Genomic DNA, 19,644 nt, shown 5'->3' with positions numbered 1-19,644 from the left:
TCAGAGAACTGCAGCTTCAGGACAATTGAAAATAAATAAGCAGGTTAAAAATATGCTTCTTTTCCATTTCATAATTTTGCTTCTCTGTCAAAAATCTGTTGTTTGTAGGCATTTGAATTTGTGTCCAAAGTGGATTGATATCAGTTCCTTTGATCTTTATGTTTGTTTTTCACCTGTTTTTCAGTACTGTGGCTCTATAGTGAAGTTTTAAAGTTAGAGATTGTGATGCATCCAGAAGTTCTTCTGATTGTACAGGATTTTAAGATTGTTTAGGCTATCCTGAGTTTTTTTTTATCTTTTCTTATAAAGTTGAGGACTGTTCTTTCAAAGTCTGTGAAGAATTTTGCTATAATTTTAATGGGCATTTGCATTAAATCTGTAGGCTGATTTCAGTAAGATTGTCATTTTTGCTATATTGGTTCTATCTTCCCAAGAGAATAGGAGATCTTTCCATTTTTCTGATGTCTTAAATTTCTTTCTTCAAAGATTTAGAGTTCTGTGCTCACTTCGGCAGCACATATACTAAAATTGGACAATACAGAGAAGATTAGCATGGCCCCTGTGCAAGGATGACACGCAAATTCGTGAAGTGTTCCATATTTTTTTTCTTTATCCACACAGATCAATGATAGTTCGTGTTTTGTTTTTAAGGTGGTTTTAAAATACACTGTCCCGGAGTTTAAGGATTCTTTGGATTTTTTTTTTTTTACTAAACTTGCTCAGAGAAGAAGTCTGCACCACAAGGGTGGAGGCCCATGTGAGGAAAGTGCTGCCAAGCTGCTGCGGCCTGAGCAGGTGCCTCATTAGGTTACTACTGTCATCCTCCTACTTCCTGGACTCCTCCACATTTCAATGAGAGTATTACAGCAAACATGAAGAAGGGCTTTAATGTGGAAGAACTAGAAATGAATAATGCACACAGCATACAAGTCCTCAAGGGCCTTCATTTAACTAACAGAATCTTTTTCTGGTCTTCGGGCCTGACAAATGGAATAATAAAAGAAACAGACATACCCAAAGAATTGCCAAGACACAAAGAAAACAGACAGGGTGGTGAAGATGACGGAAATGGTGATGGTGAAAATAATGCAGAGACCTCAGATGCACCCCCTGTAGAAGATACCACAGAGATGTTACCTGTGGAATCAACAGCAAGTAAACCCAGCTAGTAAACCATCTGACAGATCTTTTGCCATGGATAAAATGCGTGAAGAGGATGATGACGTCTATGACTTTAGAACAGATTATGTATAACTGTTACAGATGTTAATGTTTTGTGTACAGTGTCCCAGACTGGTTTGGCACAAACTAATCTTGTGAATATATATATATATATATATATATATATATATATACATATCCATCCACACACATTGAAACAAACTGCAAAGTGCAAAAAAAAAATTTAAAGTTCTTATTGTGCAGAATTTTTCATTTGTGTGGTTAGAGTTATTCCAAGATATGTTACGGTATTTATGGCTATTTTAAAGGATGATGTCTTTCATTTTTTCATCAGTGTAAAAGAGAAGCATTTTGGGTTGTTTTCAGATTCTATCTGTAACAAAATAATTCTGTTGTGAACACAGTTGAGCACATGTCCTTATGGTATGGTTGAACATCTTTCGTGTGTAAACACAGAAGGGGTATTGCTGAGTTTAAGGTAGTCTGTTGCCTAATTTTCTGAGAAATTTTCATACTATGATCCAAAGTGGCTGTGCCAGTTTGCACTCCCACCAGCAGTGGAGGAGTTTCTCCTGTACCCCACATCCTCTTTCTCCTGTACCCACATCCTCTTCTGCATAAGTTGTCAGCAGTGTTTTTAATTTTGATCATGCTTACAGGGATAAGATGGAATCTCAAGAGTTGTTTCAATTTGCATTTCTCTAATGACTAAGGATGTTATGTTTAAGCATTTTTTAAGTGTCTTTCACTCATTTTAGATCTGTTGAGAGTTTTCAGGTTAGGTTTATACCATATATTTTTTATTGGATTATTTGTTCTTTAGATGACTAATTTCCTGAGTTCTTTGTATGTTTTTGGAGTGGATTAGTGATTAGTAATGATATTTTCACATTATATAGGCTGATATTATGTCTTGTTGAACAGAAGCTTCTCAGTTCAGGAGATCCCATTTATTAATTGTTTCTTTCAATGTCTATGCCACTGAGTCTGTGTTTGTGATGTACCAATGCATTCAAGTGTACTTCTGACTTTTCTTCTATGAGGTTCAGTATTGTTAGTTTTGTGATATGGTCTTTGATTCATTTAAACTTGAGTTTTGTGCATAGAGATGAATATGGATCTGTTTTTATTCTTCTACATGTTGACGTCTAGTTAGATCAGCATCATTAGTTAAATATGCTTTCTTTTTCCATTTTCCTATCAGCTAGACAGACTAGACAGACTTGCAGCTTCAGAGGAGGATAGCTTACAAACTTTTAAATAGGTATACAATGGTTGAAGCCTTATTTATAATATTCTTATGGGAGATCTTGAGATACAAAGTAAAATTTTTAAAGGGCACAATGAGCCAATTTCCAACAGAGAGCTTATAGAAGTTGTCCAATGAAGGCGTAAGTCACAGACAATCCCACACCAGTTTGGAATTATGATTAATAGAATGGTTATTTATTCAAAGGGGAAAAAACTTACAGATTACCGTCCCAGACAACAGCCCCTCCGCGCGAACAGGAAAGGAGTCCAGGGGCCGGAAACGGAGCCGGAAGACAAAGAGAGAGTGGAGGACAGCCGCTGCTTTTTTTAAAGGGAGAGACCACGCCCCAATGGGCTGGTAACTCAGCGGCGATTGGCTGAAGGAGCTGAAGGAACTCCCACAGCATCTCCCCCTTTTGTTTAAGTAAGAGAGTTCTAAGCCTACTACGCAATTATATACAATAAGTACAAACCTACGAAATTATATACAATAAATACAAATATCCTATTCTAACTAGCTTAAGTCTTGTATAACAAATAACTTGGCCAAGTCATGAAAGGAAAGTAACTACATTTATATAATCTTCAATCCCATCGAAGATCTGAGAAGGGAAATAATGTTATCTGAGTAATTAGGAAGTGCAATCAAACAACTTCCAGAACATGTACCAAATCGCAGAGACAACTGGCTACCTGGACAAACACCCAAAGTCACATTTGCAGCGTTGAAGCAACCAACTTTGGCTAAGGCCTGATGTAACTGACATACCATTTTCAAAGGCAAGAAACTTCAAAACTATCTTACCCTGTCTTGGCAGGATATGACAGTCTTGTTTTATCCATTTACGGATATTCTGTAACTCTGTCAGTAGTTGAGGTATGAGCATTTCTTTACCCAAAGGCCAGTTCTGCCAAGAAGAAAGGCTCCAGGTGGAGTGTCTTTGGTGCTCAACATTCTCTCGGGCATAGATCAGTGTTGCCAGGAGTGATTGTGTCTCCCTACCATAGAACTCTGAATTAGATTAAAGGCCATTTTCTACAGCTCTTTGAAGAGGTTGAAGATTATCTATCTATACTGAATATAATCTCTATATATCTAAAGAACCTGATTAGTCTAATTATAAATGACAAACTTAGATGACTGTTGATCTATATAATTCTCAATATCTATCTAACTTAAAGACTGAGATAATAAACAAGTGTGCAATAAATGAGGACAATGAGACCTCCAAATATAAACAATGTGCAAGTATACATTGCAATATGGTAAATATATATCAATACATAAACAATATATAAGTATCTTAATCAGAGGTAGAAGTGTACAATGCAATATGGTAAATATACATATATCAATACAATATATATATACAAATACATAAAAATGTTTTAAACAGAGGTAGAAGCATGAAGCATGCATGCATAAAATAGTCAACATAATTTAACTTTGTATCAATATATAAGAATCGATACCAATATGTTTGTCTAAAAGCAATAACTCACAAGTACAAATCTATTTATCCCATAATCCAATTATCCCTCCTTTTTTTTTTTTTTTTTTTAAGATTCCTGTGCTTATAAAATTCCTCCCCCAACCCTCAACCGTATACTAATTATAACCAACCCCTAAATGATGTCCCTAAACCCAAGGACAAACTTTATTGGGAGAGGGGACGTCGTTCTCTAGAATTACTTCCAGCTGTCATGGGGGCGACGTTCTTTCTGGGGGATCCTGTGAAAGTAAAATGATGGTTAAATTTCAAGATCAATGTCTTTTAAAATTGCAAATAGTCTCTGAGTATTTTGTGGAGGTCTGGCCAGAATGTTGTACAAGATGTGCACCATTTCAGCACGTTGGAACCGTCTTGTGCAGCTGGTACCCAAAACAGGTCTTGTAGTAGCGCTATCAGTATCATGACGTCATATCAACCAGGTGGAGTTGTTGTTATGGGGCCCCATCTTCTTCCTGGAAACTTCAAATGTCACTGTAGGAAAAACTCATTGTTCATTGTGGAAAACTTAAACATTAATTATATAGACATATACATGAATACCTATATTCAATGAGAGACATGATAGATATATTTAATGAAGGTATGATAGATATGAAGAAAAGTAAAGATGTTTTCTAAACTCATATTTCTTTCTGTCCCATATCATGGCTCTTGACATGAGACAGAAACTCCAGAAACTCTGGGTTTTTCTTTAAACAACAGGCTTGGAATTAGAGAGGGACTGAGCCAGAGTCCAACTCTAAAACCAGCTCTATAAATTTAGAAATATGATTTAGTATATGGTACTTACAGAACCTATTCAGTTTTCTTGATAGTCCCTATTGGGCCGTTATTTTCCATCTGTCAGTATTCAAATATCCAGGGTCCCTTGAACTTTTCAAAGATCAGTGTTTTCCTGTGGAGATAAGAACAGAACCCTGCCCCCATTCTATATGCTTTTCTTACCACCTGTATGGTTATCATCATTGTAGATGCTGTCATTTCTCCTTTCCAAGAGGTTTCTCCTCTTCAAATCGAACCTTTATTAATTTTGATGGTATCCACAATTTTTCTTCTCCTGTGGAAACAAGAGCAAAACCCCTTCCCCAACGTAGCACATCTCCTGGCTTCCATTGAGAGGTCAGCACGTCTTTGAAATAAACAGGTTGGTTTAGTTCAGAAGTTTTTTCCATTATCCAATGCCTCTCTGCTGCTGTTGTTCCTTTCTCATTAGCATTAAGAAAATTCAAGGTTAATAAAGCATTATGCAATCTATTTCTGGGGGTATCTTTCATCCCTTTCTGTTTGTTTAGCATATCCTTTATAGTACGATTTGATCTTTCTATAACTGCCTGACCTGTAGGATTATTTGGTATACCTGTAACGTGTTTTATATTATAATAAGCAAAGAAGCGTTTCATTTTCTTAGATACATATGCTGGACCATTGTCTGTCTTTATTTGTGCAGGTATACCCATGATGGCCATAACTTCCAATAAATGTGTGATTACCGAATCAGCCTTTTCTGAGCTCAGGGCAGTTGCCCATTGAAAACCTGAATACGTGTCTATGGTGTGGTGTACATATTTTAATTTACCAAATTCCATAAAGTGGAACACATCCATCTGCCAGATTTCATTCCTTTGAGTACCCTTTGGGTTACTCCCTGCAGGCAATGGTGTTTGATTATAGAAAGAACAAGTAGGACATCTCTTTATAATGTCCTTAGCTTGTTGCCATGTAATGGAAAACTCTTTCTTTAAGCCTTTACTATTGACATGATGTTTTTTATGAAATTCTGAGGCCTGCAGAACGCTTCCAATCAATAATTGGTCAATTTCAGCGTTACCTTGTGCTAGAGGCCCAGGCAGACCGGTATGGGACCGGATGTGTGTTATGTACATTGGACAAAGCCTATTCCTAATTATGTCCTGTACCTCGATAAACAATGAAGTCAACTCTGTGTCATCTGGTATGAATTCAGCGGTTTCAATATGCAAGATAACTCTTTCTGCATATTGTGAATCTGTAACTATATTAAGAGGTTCTTTAAAATCCCTTAGCACCATAAGAATGGCATATAATTCTGCCTTCTGGACAGAATTATAAGGGCTTTGTTCCACCTTACTCAATTCTTCTGATTTATAACCTGCTTTCCCTGATTTATTTGCATCGGTATAAAATGTCCGAGCTCCAGTTATTGGAGCATCACGTACAATTCTAGGAAGAATCCAAGAAGTTCTCTTTATGAGGTTAAGTCTATCACTTTTGGGATAGTTGCTGCTAATTTCTCCCAAAAAATTAGCACAAGCTCTTTGCCATGGTTCATTATCTTCCCATAACTTTCTTATTTCCTCAGTAGTAAAAGGCACTATAATTTCTGCTGGGTCTATACCTGCTAGTTGACGAAGTCTCAGTTTACCTTTTATAATTAATTCTGAAACCTTTTCTACATAAGTTTTTAATTTTTTACTTGGTTTATGAGGTATAAATATCCACTCTAAAATAATATCTTCCCTCTGCATTAAAATCCCTGTAGGAGAAATTCTGGAAGGCAGTATGACTAGGATGGAACTAAGATTCGGGTTGACCCTATCCACATGTGCCTCCTGTAATTTTTCCTCAATCATTGTCAGTTCCTTTTCTGCTTCAACTGTCAATTTTCTGGGACTATTCAAATCCTTATCACCATCTAAGGTTTTGTTTAAATGAACTATTAGATCAGGTGTTATCCCAACAGCTGGTCGTAGACTGGAAATATCTCCTAACAATCTTTGGAAGTCATTAAGAGTCCGTAACCGGTCTCTCCTAATTTGTGCCTTTTGTGTTCGAATTTTCTCTAACCCTATTCTGTAGCCTAGGTAATTAATAGAATCTCCTCTTTGAATCTTTTCAGGGGCAATTTGTAATCCCCACCTAGGCAAAACTTTCTTTACTTCTTCAAACATACTTTCCAAAATATCTTTATTTGAATCAGATAATAAAATGTCATCCATGTAATGATAAATTATGGACTTGGGAAATTGCTTACGAATTATTTCCAGTGGCTTATTAACAAAATATTGACACAATGTGGGACTATTGAGCATCCCCTGTGGGAGGACAGTCCATTGATATCTCCTAGTAGGCTGAGAATTATTATAAGTAGGCACTGTGAAGGCAAATTTTTCTCTATCCTTTTTTTGCAAAGGTATAGTGAAAAAACAATCTTTCAAATCAATAACTATAAGAGGCCATCCTCTTGGTAATAGAGAAGGCAAAGGAATTCCAGATTGTAGCGGACCCATAGGCTGAATTACCTTGTTGACAGCTCTTAGATCTGTCACCATTCTCCATTTACCAGATTTCTTTTTTACAACAAACACAGGAGAATTCCAAGGGCTGGTTGATTCTTCAATATGGTTAGCATCTAGCTGCTCTTGTACCAGCTGTTCCAAAGCCTGTAACTTATCTTCAGCTAGAGGCCACTGCTTGATCCATATTGGCTTCTCAGTTAGCCATTTTAAAGGTAGGGCTGTTGGTACCTCTAAAGGTTTGCTCTTGGCTGTGTGTTCTTGTACAGCCTGAATGGCTGGTGACCTTTTTCCATAATACCTCATTATATCCTTCCCAGAATTGTGAGTTCCTGGAACTACAGGAATGTTAATCTGGGTATTCCATTGCTGTAGCAGGTCACGGCCCCATAAATTTATTGCAATATTTGCTATATATGGCCTTAATCTTCCTATTTGCCCTTCAGGCCCTATGCATTCCACCCATCTTGTGCTTTGTTTTACACGAGATAGGGTTCCAATTCCCAGGAACTGAACATCTACCTCATGAAGAGGCCAATTCGGATGCCAGGATTCTGGAGTAATTATACTTACATCCGCACCTGTGTCTAATAAGCCTTCAATAAAAATGCCATTTATACAGACTCTTAGCTTTGGTCTTTGATCGTTAATATACGTTTGCCAAAATATACGTTTACTCTGTCCTCCTGAATTTTTTGACTCATTCTCCACATGTAATTCATCATTTAGACCAGTATTACTTTTTACGGCAGACATTGGAGTTTTTAATTTTCTTGGTGAGACACATTTTCGACTGTAACTGGGAATGACTGGGCCACTTTTGGCTTGGGGGCCTGCAAGAGGCCCCTCAAGGAGTTTCCCGATGGTATCGGGTTGCCTTGTCTGTCTGTTGTTGACCTGCATTCGTTGGACCAATGTCGGCCTTTACCGCATCTTCTGCATATACCTGAAGGCTGAGATCTCCTACTTTTGTCATTCCCAGAGGAGATATTATTCCTAGGATTTCTTTGCCTGCAATCCCTTTTCAGATGTCCTAATTTACCACAATTAAAACACCTGGTAGTTTGATGTCTCCTCATAGCTTTGGAAATCGCTTCTCCTACCCAGGATTCATCGTTATAGCTAAACATCTCAACATTCATTGTATGCTGTATCCATTCTTCCATTGGTGCTGATCTAGATCTTAAAGGCCCAATTATCTTTTTACATTCAGTATTTGCATTTTCAAAAGCTAGAGATTCAAGAAGTATTCGTCTAGCTTCTGGGTCTGTTACCCCTATGTCCAGAGCCTTAATTAATCTTTGCACAAAGTCAGTAAAGGGTTCTCTCTGTCCCTGCCTAACCCTGGTATATGATTCGACCCTTTTTGCTGGATCTTGTATTCTATTCAAAGCATTCAAGGCTGCTTTGTGACATAAGGACAGCACTTCTTCATCATAAAGAGCTTGGACCTGTGGATCAGCATATGCTCCTACACCAAGAATTTGATCTTGGGAAACCTCCACACCTTTTGCTCTTCCTTGCTGTTCCATATGTTTGGATTCTTCTCTGAAATAAATTCCAAACATCAAGGAAGGCCCATCATCTAAAACTGCAGACACTAGCTGAGAGAAATCATGGGGGGTAGCTCTGACATTAGAAGCCCAAGTCCTTATCATTTCCTTAACAAATGCAGAGTGCAAGCCAAAGTTAACGACAGCTTGCTTAATTTCTTTTAAATCATTCATTGCTATTGGTGTCCATCTAGCTTCTTTAACTCCCTTTGAGCCTTTGGAAGTTAACCCTTTGTCAGAATAAATTACAGGGTATGTTGTTAGGACCCTGGGTAAGCCAGTTCTAACAGCTGGTGGTGGCATTGTATCCTGTCCTTGTGCCTTCTTACTCTGTTCACCAGCTCCAATAGTTTCTTCAATCATTTCTAATCTTTTTATCATTGTATCCCTTAAATCCTGAATCTCCTGACCTACCCGTGTTTCTAGTAATTTCACTAAGGTATCAGTTTTTTGGTTCCCATTCTGGAGGTTCATTCTATCTGTTACCTTATCAAAACTTTGTGGTAACATCTGAACGTCAAATTCAACAGCCTGTACCCTTTCAGGTAACTTCCTAGTACCCTTGGACATGGAGTCAATTTTGTCTATCATAGTATCCACTTGTTCAGATAACCCCTGATTTTCAATAATTTTAATCCTTTCAACTAGTTGTTCAATATTAGTCCGTAAAAATCGTATCTTTCTTAATGATAAAATATTGAAAAGAAAACTGAAACCTAGCAACAAGTAAATTAATATATTCCCATAGTCATATAAACCTTGCATGACATAATCCATTGTATTAATAAAGAAAACAGTAAAATTGGCGTTGGAAACAAAAACTGCCATATTACCTCTTGTCTAGTTGGCGGTGCTGTTGCCAAGTTGCGACTAGAACCACTGCAAAGGTGACTTAAACAGGTCCTGTTTCAGTGTCTGCCTTAGTATTTGTTAAAAACTAGGAAATATAAGTTGCTCAAGAAAGAAAGTTTAATTAAATCAATTCCATACACGGAACCAGAAACCCAGAATCCAGGGGTAGAAAAGAGCAACCCGGAAGCCGCGTATGCCTCCACGTGACCGAGTCGTTCTGATTCACGCCACTAAAGCACCGCACTTACAAGGGAAATTTAAAAACAACTCAGAAAAGAGCAAACCAGGCAGGCAGAGACTGTCCCGAGCCTGTGGAGCTTGGGAGGCGTGGGGTTTAACTGAACTGCTGGCTCCACACACAGGGCACAGGCCGCAGCTGAGGGAGGTCTCGTGACTAGCCGAGCTGGTAGCAAGCAGTTGAGTGGGGGGGAAGGGGGGGTTCTACAACCAAACGTGGGGCGCCAGATGAAGGCGTAAGTCACAGACAATCCCACACCAGTTTGGAATTATGATTAATAGAATGGTTATTTATTCAAAGGGGAAAAAACTTACAGATTACCGTCCCAGACAACAGCCCCTCCGCGCGAACAGGAAAGGAGTCCAGGGGCCGGAAACGGAGCCGGAAGACAAAGAGAGAGTGGAGGACAGCCGCTGCTTTTTTTAAAGGGAGAGACCACGCCCCAATGGGCTGGTAACTCAGCGGCGATTGGCTGAAGGAGCTGAAGGAACTCCCACAGCAGTCCAAACAAGCACTCAAGCAGGTGGAGTATAGATCAACAGGTAGGGTATACAATAATCAGCAGGTACAGTATATTAATTATGATTCAGCATAGCAAGTGTGTGTATATTAAGTATAAAACTTATTCTAAAGCAGTTTTATGAAAAAACTAGAACGCTTTTTATGACTGCACCTTCCTATTTTTGCCAATTAAAATATTAAACTTTTAATTTAAAGCAGTAACTTGTCTAATACAGAAGAACTAGATGATAATCTAGGAGATATTTTAGCAGGGTATTTACTATGATCAATGTTTCTTATATTAAGCAATAGATTAATTAACAATTTTAAGGTATTTATTCTTAGATACTTATATGTGCTCAATTTAAAGGTCAGAGTAATAACCTTTTCCCAGATGATCATTGCTGCAATTTGTACAACTATATTTTGCTAACGTTACAGCTAAAGATCCCTTAAAGGATGTTATGCTGAATTTTACAAATGTTGAAAACAACTTAAGAGGATAAAAGTTGCAGACAGGTCTGACAAGATGGCACTAAGGTGACCTTGCTAAGGCAAGGTGAAAAAGCCCTTGCAATGAATTATGAAAAGATCCAGCCTATATTTGGGGTCAAGGATATGTTTATTCTTTTTTCTCAGAAAGAAGATAAAGCTGGATGAGATGACTGCATATACAGTAAAGGAGTGGCAGACTTGATGACATCATAGTTGCAAACACCCCCATAGAGGAGTTGGAGAAAGGAGTTGGAGAAGAGTCCATGGTCCAATCTTCCCCGCCACCACAGAGAGGAGTGCCTGATTGTGGGACCACCACTCTACACTGCAGGGTTCCACGCTGCTCTGAGAGACAGATGTCAAACTGCTTCCAGCCTCGGGACACAGATCCGGAGGCCCTGCTGAGATTACCTGACCATGGTGACTACACTTTTCTGCAGTTTAAATCCTGTTTTCTTTGGAGCTGAGATGCAGACTGAACATTTGACTGTTTTAGTCTCTGGGACACAGAACTCATTTTAATTAAAATATTGGACCTGAGAACTAAGACCTAAGGTTTCCCCTCAGGGAAAGAAAGTCTCAAAATAAGAAAGGACTGAAACCCCTCTTTACTTAGGAAGGGGGCAGACTAAGGGTTTAACAGTTGCTCAGAGACTGGAACTGGTATTTCATAACAGCAATGTCATTGTACTCTTACTGGTATTGACCTGATATTTGTAACTGCATATAAGGTGTTGAGAAAAGTTGGTATTAACCAATAATGCTGAGAATTATGGTACTGACCTGATAATATCTGTAAAAGTTGGTATTGACCAATAATGCCAAGAATTATGGTACTGACCTGGCGATATCTGTAAAAGTTGGTATTAATCAATAATTCTGAGAATTATGGTACTGACCTGATGATATCTGTAAAAGTTAGTATTGACCAATAATGCTGAGAAATATGGTACTGAACTGATGATATCTGTAGAAGTTGATATTGATCAATAATACCAAGAATTATGATACTGACCTGATGATCTTTGTAACTGCACATAAGATGTTGAGGAAAATTGGTGTTGACCAATAATGCCGAGAATTATGATACTGACCTGATGATGTTTGTAACTGCTGAGAAAAGCTTGATACACCCTGTAAATGTTGGGAGTTGATGCATATGTTAAAGAATTTTAGATTTTTATTCAATGAAAAAGATTTAAGAGGTGCTCTAAACTAACAGAAGAAACATTTTCATCTCAGGTGATCCTTTCTCCTTTAAATAGGAGACTGTAGGTTTTGAAACATGGCAGACGACATAGATCAGCAACAAACCACCAATACCATAGAGGAGCCCCTGGATCTCATCAGGCTCAGTTTGGATGAGCGAATTTATGTGAAGATGAGAAACGACCGAGAGCTTCGAGGCAGATTACATGCTTATGATCAACATTTAAATATGATCCTGGGAGATGTGGAAGAAACCGTGAGAATGATAGAGATTGATGAAGAGACATATGAGGAGATATATAAATCAACAAAACGGAACATCGCCATGCTCTTCGTCTGGGGAAATGGTGTTGTTCTAGTTGCCCCTCCATTGAGAGTCGGCTGAGACAGAAGAGGATCCTGTGTAGGAAATGGAGACTTTGCCTCTTGAGATGTACAGAACACTCACAGAGAGAAGCTCACATGCATTCTGATAACAGAAATGACCCCAGGATCTCTCCACCCTCAAGAAAGTTCATTTCCGAGTAACTTATAGCCTCTCAGCTAAATCCCATGTTCCTTTTCTCCAGCCCTCCTGTCAGTGTCTCCAGCTTCCTCACTCTTTTCAGGAGTTGTTTGCCCATTGTTCTTGCAGTTACTTTCAGGTTGTTTTTCTTTAAATTAAATTTGATGTCCCTTTTAAAAAAAAAAGGAGACTGTAACCTTTGGGAGCATGATTATTCATAAAACATTATAATTTATCCTGACAAGAAATTAAGGCTCCAACTTAGAGCCCAAAGGTATCTCTCTCTCCATTAATCTCTTTTCTTCACAGAGATCAGCAGTCAATGATGGGTTTGAAGCTTCTTCTCCCAGATGTCTAAGACAGGAGCTTGCATAAACGAATGTCTGTTCCAGAGATGGGAAAATTTGGGTAAATGGAGAAGTCTTTGTCCAAGCCAGGCTTGATCTTCTGTCCTGCTGAAGAAGCACAGGTTTTATTAAAATTAATCTGAGAGAGTGGACTGTACGCCCATATTTCTATATGGTATGGCAGTCAGGCTCTCAAGCCATAGTTTGTACCTGAAGAGGTCACGTAACCTTCCAGACATGCTGTCGCTACCCTAACAAAATGTCAGGATGTTGCTTTGCTCCTTCTCTATAATTTGGAGGATGCCTGGATGGAGATGCTAATTCAAACCTCTGTGACCGAGCTAGCATACTCACCAGGAAAACGAGACTGCAAGCACAGGTAGATGTGGACGTGACTAAAAGTCATTCACCTGGTTACCTAGGAAACAGAATGATAATGATTTCTCCTCTCAGTTCACATTTTGGGATAAATACTGGAGAATAAAAGAGAGGAATTTTCAAGATGTGAACTCAGGATTTCATGAGGGGTCATTGAGAATCTCCCTCCCGATAAAGTCATGTGAGTTGTGTCTTTATTCCTGTGCCTCCACACTGGTTCAAAGAGATGGTTTATGTTGGTTCACAGAAATAATTTATGGTCTGGTCTGCCACCAGACCATGACATAGGAGCAGCAAGCCCATGGATGCTTGGTGCCCAGAGAGGTCAGAAGAGGACATAGGATCTTGGGGAACTGGAGTTACAGATGGTTGTGGACCAGTATGTGGTTGCATGGAATTGAACCCAGGTCTTCAGAAAGAACAATGTGTGCCCTTGCATACTGAAAAGTCTCTCCAGGCCCTTTTGATTAGCATATTTTCGACATGTGAAATAAGGGGTGTGATGGTTAATACTGGCAACTTGACAGGATCTAGAAGCCATAACAAGACAAAGCCCTGGACACATCTGGGAGGTAGAGTCTGTATTAACTGAGGTGAGAATAGCCATACTACCCACACCGTGCCATGACCTGGAGTCCATGACTGAATGAGTGGGGAACCAGCAATCATTGCTCTCTGCTTCCCGACTGCAGGCACAATGTCATTCCGACTCACTTTGCTGAGGTCATGACTTCCCCTCCATGATGGATCTGTGCTCTCTGACTCCCCTTGCTGAGGCCATGACTTCCCCTCCTGGACAGACCTGTGCTCTCTGCCACACCCTCCTGAGGCCATGGCTTCCCACCTGTGATGGATCTTTGTTCTCTGAAAATAGTTCTTTCTTCCTCAGATCGCCTTTGTCAGGCAGTGGTGTAGCCATGAGAAAACCAGACCTTGCCGAATTTTCACTTAACGAATGCTTCTATTAACTCTTTCTCTCCATCACCCTGTTCTTCTACTTCACAGACAGTATCCCTTCTACTTGCAAAACTTACCTTTTCTTTTATTTAGACTTGCTTATTTGAGAAAGCATTCAGTGTTTGTGTTCCTGAACCTGGTTCCATCAATTTTCCTGAAAATGACTTACTTCATGGTTTAAAAACACTTCATCATGTATATATCACTCATTTTCTTCATTATTTCTACCTGTAGATGGAAATAATTTGGTTTATTGGAATAGTGTACAATTACACTGGATTACAGCTGAATCAAAGCTATTATTATTTATTATTACATCTTGCCTATCAAGTTTATCATTTGAAAATTGTGTGCATGTATTGAAGCATACCAATTGTACTCACCCACATATAACACTACTGTTTCCCGCCTGCCCTCCACTCTTCCCTTTAGCTCTCTTCCTCATATCTATGACTATTTGTTTTGCTTTGGGACCCAGTGAGTCTAACCCAGGACTGCCCCGTGACCATGAACAAGCTCCATTTTAACAATTTTAAAGGACTCCCATATATTAAGTTTCATAGTGGCTATAGCAATGGTAATCTCTTCTGGAATAACTAAATGGTCAAAGATATCTGGTAGCTCATAAAATTGGGCCAGTGGAAGTAACTGTGATTGATTTAATGTCCATCCTGGTGCCCCTTTGTTTAAGATGAAAAAATTCCTTTATTTTTCAGACCTGTGACCCTGAACTTTAGGTCATGAGCCTCTCATCTTTCAACTTGTGAACAGGTTGTCACAAATCTCTACTTCTCCCTTAGATTCTGTCAATGATTCCATAGTTATGGATCAAAGCTTTCCAAGAATTTCTCTTCATTACCCTGACCATTTCACCTGCTTGTGTTCATGGCAATTAGTCAGTCACTGGGGTTTGAGCCAAGGGGACCTGCCCTTCAGTTAATCATTATCTTGAGTAACCTCTTTAACTGTTGCCCCAGATGACTTTACATTTCTTTCTTGCTTTTCTGCCACCCTCCCCCAGTTCTATCTGTTAATATAACATTAGCCTTTGGATTTCAGCAGTTCTCCAGATTGAGGCAAAAGTCCTTTAGCATTGGTGTTATAAGCATGGAAGTTGGATAGCTAGACAGGCATTAGGTTTGGAGGCCGTGGAGGATAGAGTCCTTCTTAAGATTAGATTTGGACCCTCACTTTCCATTTCCCTGGTAACATAATAAAGGGAAGCATAACTTTGCCACTCCTTAAGTTTTAAAATATCACAAAAAATGATGGAGAGTGGTGACGTTAGGGGTTTGTTGAGATCAATTAATCTACTTCTTGGTCACAAGAATAGAGCCTAGTTGTACCTCTGATCATGGGTGGATGGTAGGAGGTCCTTCTGTCTTTGTGTTGCTTTCACTGCTTAATAAAGAAACTGTCTTGGCTTAGTTGATAGGACAGAACCTTGGTAGGCAGGGAAGACAGAACTGAATGTTGAGAGGAAGAAAGGCAGAGTAGGGGGAGTGTCACCATGGAGCCATCAGAGACAGATATGCCGAATCTTTCCCAGTAAGCCACTGTCACGTGGTGATACACAGATGAATAGAAATGGGTTAAATTAAGATGTAATAATTAGCCAATAAGAAACTAAATCTAATTGACCAAGCAGTGATTTAATTAGTACAGTTTCTGTGTGGTTATTTTCGGGCTAAGCTAGCGGTGCAGCCAGGACAAACAATCAGGCCCGCTCTCTGCAACAGGTGGATGTGTAACACTCTGCATTGCCTCAAACTAATGATCATAAAGTCATACTACTGTCCCCTTCTTAAGATTTTGTCCACTTTGGCTTGTCAATCACCTGGGCCCAAGATGACCCACACAGAAAAGCCGATACACCTGAACACATGTTAAGGATATTGTAGGAATAATTATCCCCTTAATGAGATAATGTACTTATGCGTATCCAAGAGCCTCTGTTTCAATGTATGGCTTACAGATCTGCACTGGTAAGCCTGCCTGCTTTTCTGAGTTCTACTTCAAAAAGCCCGATGTCCCCTTATTCCTTTCTATCTCTTTTACAGAAATTGGCCACAATCTTAGGTGTGCCTGCATCTGTGCTTTGTCAGTGTTCTCTTATGAGCATCCAGCTGTTTACAGACCTTCATTGAATAACCAGCTTGCTTTCTTGGACCATATTGCAAAAGGCATGACTTTCTTTCTTTCCGTCTTTCTTCTTCTATCAGCTGCTAAACTTTATAGTTTCCTTTGCCTCTTTTTCTCTCAAACTTTAATAAAGTGCCCTGAAGCTTTCTTACAAGTCCATTTTTAAATTCTTTTAATGTCAAGACTGAAAATCTACAGAAAACTCCAATTCCCTGGTACCAGTAGTGTGCTAGTTGAAGCTTCTATTGATCTCCACAGTCTTTGTTATTGTATTGTTAGGGTGTTTTAGCTCCATTAACTTCTATTTTATTCTTTGAATGTGTGTATGTATTTGTGTGTGCTCACACATGTGTCCAGAAGAGAGGATGTGCATGCATGTGTGTGTGTGTGTGTGTGTGTGTGTGTGCATGTGCAGAGGAGGGCACATGCATGCATGTGTGTGTGTATATACAGGGGAGGGGTTGTTTATGCATATGTGTATGCATGTTCAAGGAAGGGGACATGCATGAATGTGTGCATTTGCATTTGCAGGGAGGGAATATGCATGCGTGCGTGCACGTGCATGTGCTCGTGTGTGTGTGTGTGTGTGTGTGTGTGTATGTGCAGGTCAGAGGTCAGCATCAGGCGTCTTCCTTAATAATTTTTCCACTTTATTTTTTTTTTTGTAACATGCCTCTTCCTGAACCTGGAGCTCATGGATTCAGATAGACAGGACTCCTCCTAGCTCTACACACTGCTACTAATAGTGTGACAGGTTTATAATGCCCTGCCTATTTTTACATAGGTGCTGGGGATTTGAACTTGGGTCCTGGGGCTTAAGTGCATTGTTGACTGTCTTATTTATTATTCCTATTGCTGTAATAAGGTACCCTGACAGAAGAAATTCATGGAGGTAAGTAAGGATGAAAGGAAGGAAGAGTGGGTGGGTTTACGTTTGGCTCAAAAAAGGGCACAATCTTATGGTGGGACCTTAAGGAAACAGGAGCTTGAACATCTGGTCACACTGGGTTCACAGTCAGGAAGAAAAGACTATTCACCACCTAATTCCCTGTCTATTTGCATGATCTCTGTGCCTTTTGTGCCTATTTGGATGTCTCTTTCTCAGGATCTGGGAAGTTTTCTTCTATGATTTTATTGAAAATATTTTCTATGCATTTGAATTAAAATCCCTCCTTAATCTAAACTCACTGATTTGATCTTTCCAGGTCTCCTAAAGGTCCTTCATGTTCCATTTATGAATTTTTTAACTCTTTTTTTTTAGTGAGAAATCCAATCCCGTTATCTTGTTTTCAAACCCCAATGATCTATCTTCACATAGCCCATTCTGTTGGTGAGGCTTTCTATTGAACCTTTCATTTCACCAATTATGTATTTTTCATTTCCAGCTTCATTTCAGTTTAAATTTTCCATTCATTATTGAATTCTATTTTCATAACAAGAACTGATGCATGCTTTCTTGGAATGTGATCTGCTTATCTCTAAAGTTATCCCATTCTCAGTCATGCTTTCTTTGAATTCTATCAACTTATTTGTATTCGTTCTTTTCTAAGAACAATGTTTTTTATTTTTTCTTTGAGAATTTCGTTTAATATAGTTTAGTCATACTCTTTCCCTTCTCCAAACTTCTCCCAGAAGTGGGTCTCTGTGTTCCCTGACTGTGCAACAAACCGAGTGATGCTCTGATTTATGGGTATAGCAATATGTCATTAGTATTCATTTTGGTGCTGTGTTCATCTAGCAGATAAATTCTAGGGGCTTTTCCTCTAGGGCCATGATCTATATAGCCTTGGGTTCCTAGCCTTCATTATCAGTGTTAGGTATCCATCGACTTAAATCTAATAATAAAAAATCCCTGGTTACTCCTATAACATTTGTGTCACTATTGCACCACTGGGTATATCTTACCAGATAGGTGATTATTCTAGCTTGCAAGGGGTGTAGCTGTGTGAGACTGGTGATTACATTTCTCCTCTGCTCGTGTGTATAGGCTCTTCCAGCAGAGCTGGGCAGTGATGGCGCACACCTTTAATCCCAGCACTCGGGAGGCAGAGACAGGTGGATCTCTGTGAGTTTTTAGCCAGCCTGGTCTACAGAGTGAGCTCCAGGGCAGGCACCAAGGTTATAGAGAAGGCCTGTCTTGAAAAACAACAACAAAAAGAATGTTATCCAGTAAGGTGAAGCTTCTGGTTGAGTACCAACTATATGTCTCCATGTTCTATGATACAATTATGTTGTATTGTCTTGGTCACTGCTCAGTTGCCATGAAGAGACACCATAATCATTGCAAGTCTTGTAAAAGAAAGCATTTTATTGGCAAGACTTACAGTTTCAGATGCTGAGTCCCTTTGTCATCATGGTGGGAAGCATGGTGGTATGCAGGTAGACATGATGCTAGAGGAGAAGTTGAAGATTGTACATCCAGATCCAAAGGCATCAGGAGAAGATGGGATTGGCTTTTGAAACTTTAAAGCCCACCCCACAGTAACACACTTTCTCCAACAAGGCCACACCTACTCCAACAAAATCACACCTCTTAATCCTTTAAAATAGTGCCACTCTCTAAACATTTAAATACATGAGCACATGTGGACCATTATCATTCAAACCATCACAGGTATCTTTAGCAATAGAATCTCACTATGAAGATTGTGGAGGGTAATCTATAACATTGGCTGTAATGTTTGGGAGCATGTGGATGAGACCCTACTGGCAAACAATTAAAAAAGATGTATTATATTCTTGTTATTGAGATTTTATTTGGTATCTTATTTTTTATGAATTTATAAAAATTTCCACTTCCTCCCCTCCTCTCAATACCCTCCCACTCCCCAACACCCTCTCCTCCTCCCTCTCCAGTCCTAAGAGCAGTCAGGTTTTCCTGCCCTGTGGGAAGTTCAAGGTCCTTCCCCTTCCCTCCAGGTCTAGGAAGGTGAACATCCAAACAGACTAGGATCCCAAAAAGCCAGTACATGCAGACAAAACAAGTCCCAATGCCATTATCAATGGCTTCTCAGACAACCCCCATGTCATTCACATTCAGAGAATCCGGTTTGATCACATGCTCGTTCAGTCCCAGTCCAGCTGACCTTGGTGAGCTCTCATTAGATCAGTCCCCATGTATCAGTGGGTGAACGCACTCCTCGCGGTCCTGACATCCTTTTTATGTTCTCCCTCCTTCTGCTCCTCATTTGGACCTTGGGGGCTCAGTCCAGTGTTCCAATGTGTGTCTCTGTCTCTGTCTCCATCCA

General features: G+C 39.4%; 1 non-coding gene and 1 pseudogene across 1 annotated transcript; both read left to right on the top strand.

The window, feature by feature from the left end:
* Positions 1–498: 498 nt before the first annotated feature.
* LOC125395573 (U6 spliceosomal RNA) lies at positions 499–604 on the top strand. The gene has a single exon (XR_007230597.1). It is a non-coding gene; the product is annotated as a U6 spliceosomal RNA (small nuclear RNA).
* A 10,419-nt stretch (positions 605–11,023) lies between these two features.
* On the top strand, positions 11,024–12,757 carry LOC125395472 (U6 snRNA-associated Sm-like protein LSm3 pseudogene; annotated as a pseudogene).
* Positions 12,758–19,644: the final 6,887 nt, after the last annotated feature.

Source organism: Myodes glareolus, chromosome 1 (assembly GCF_982192425.1).
Source record: "Myodes glareolus chromosome 1, mMyoGla1.1, whole genome shotgun sequence".
NCBI lineage: Eukaryota > Metazoa > Chordata > Mammalia > Rodentia > Cricetidae > Myodes > Myodes glareolus.
Note: the sequence above shows the minus strand (reverse complement) of the source record. Positions and strands in the feature narration are given on the sequence as shown.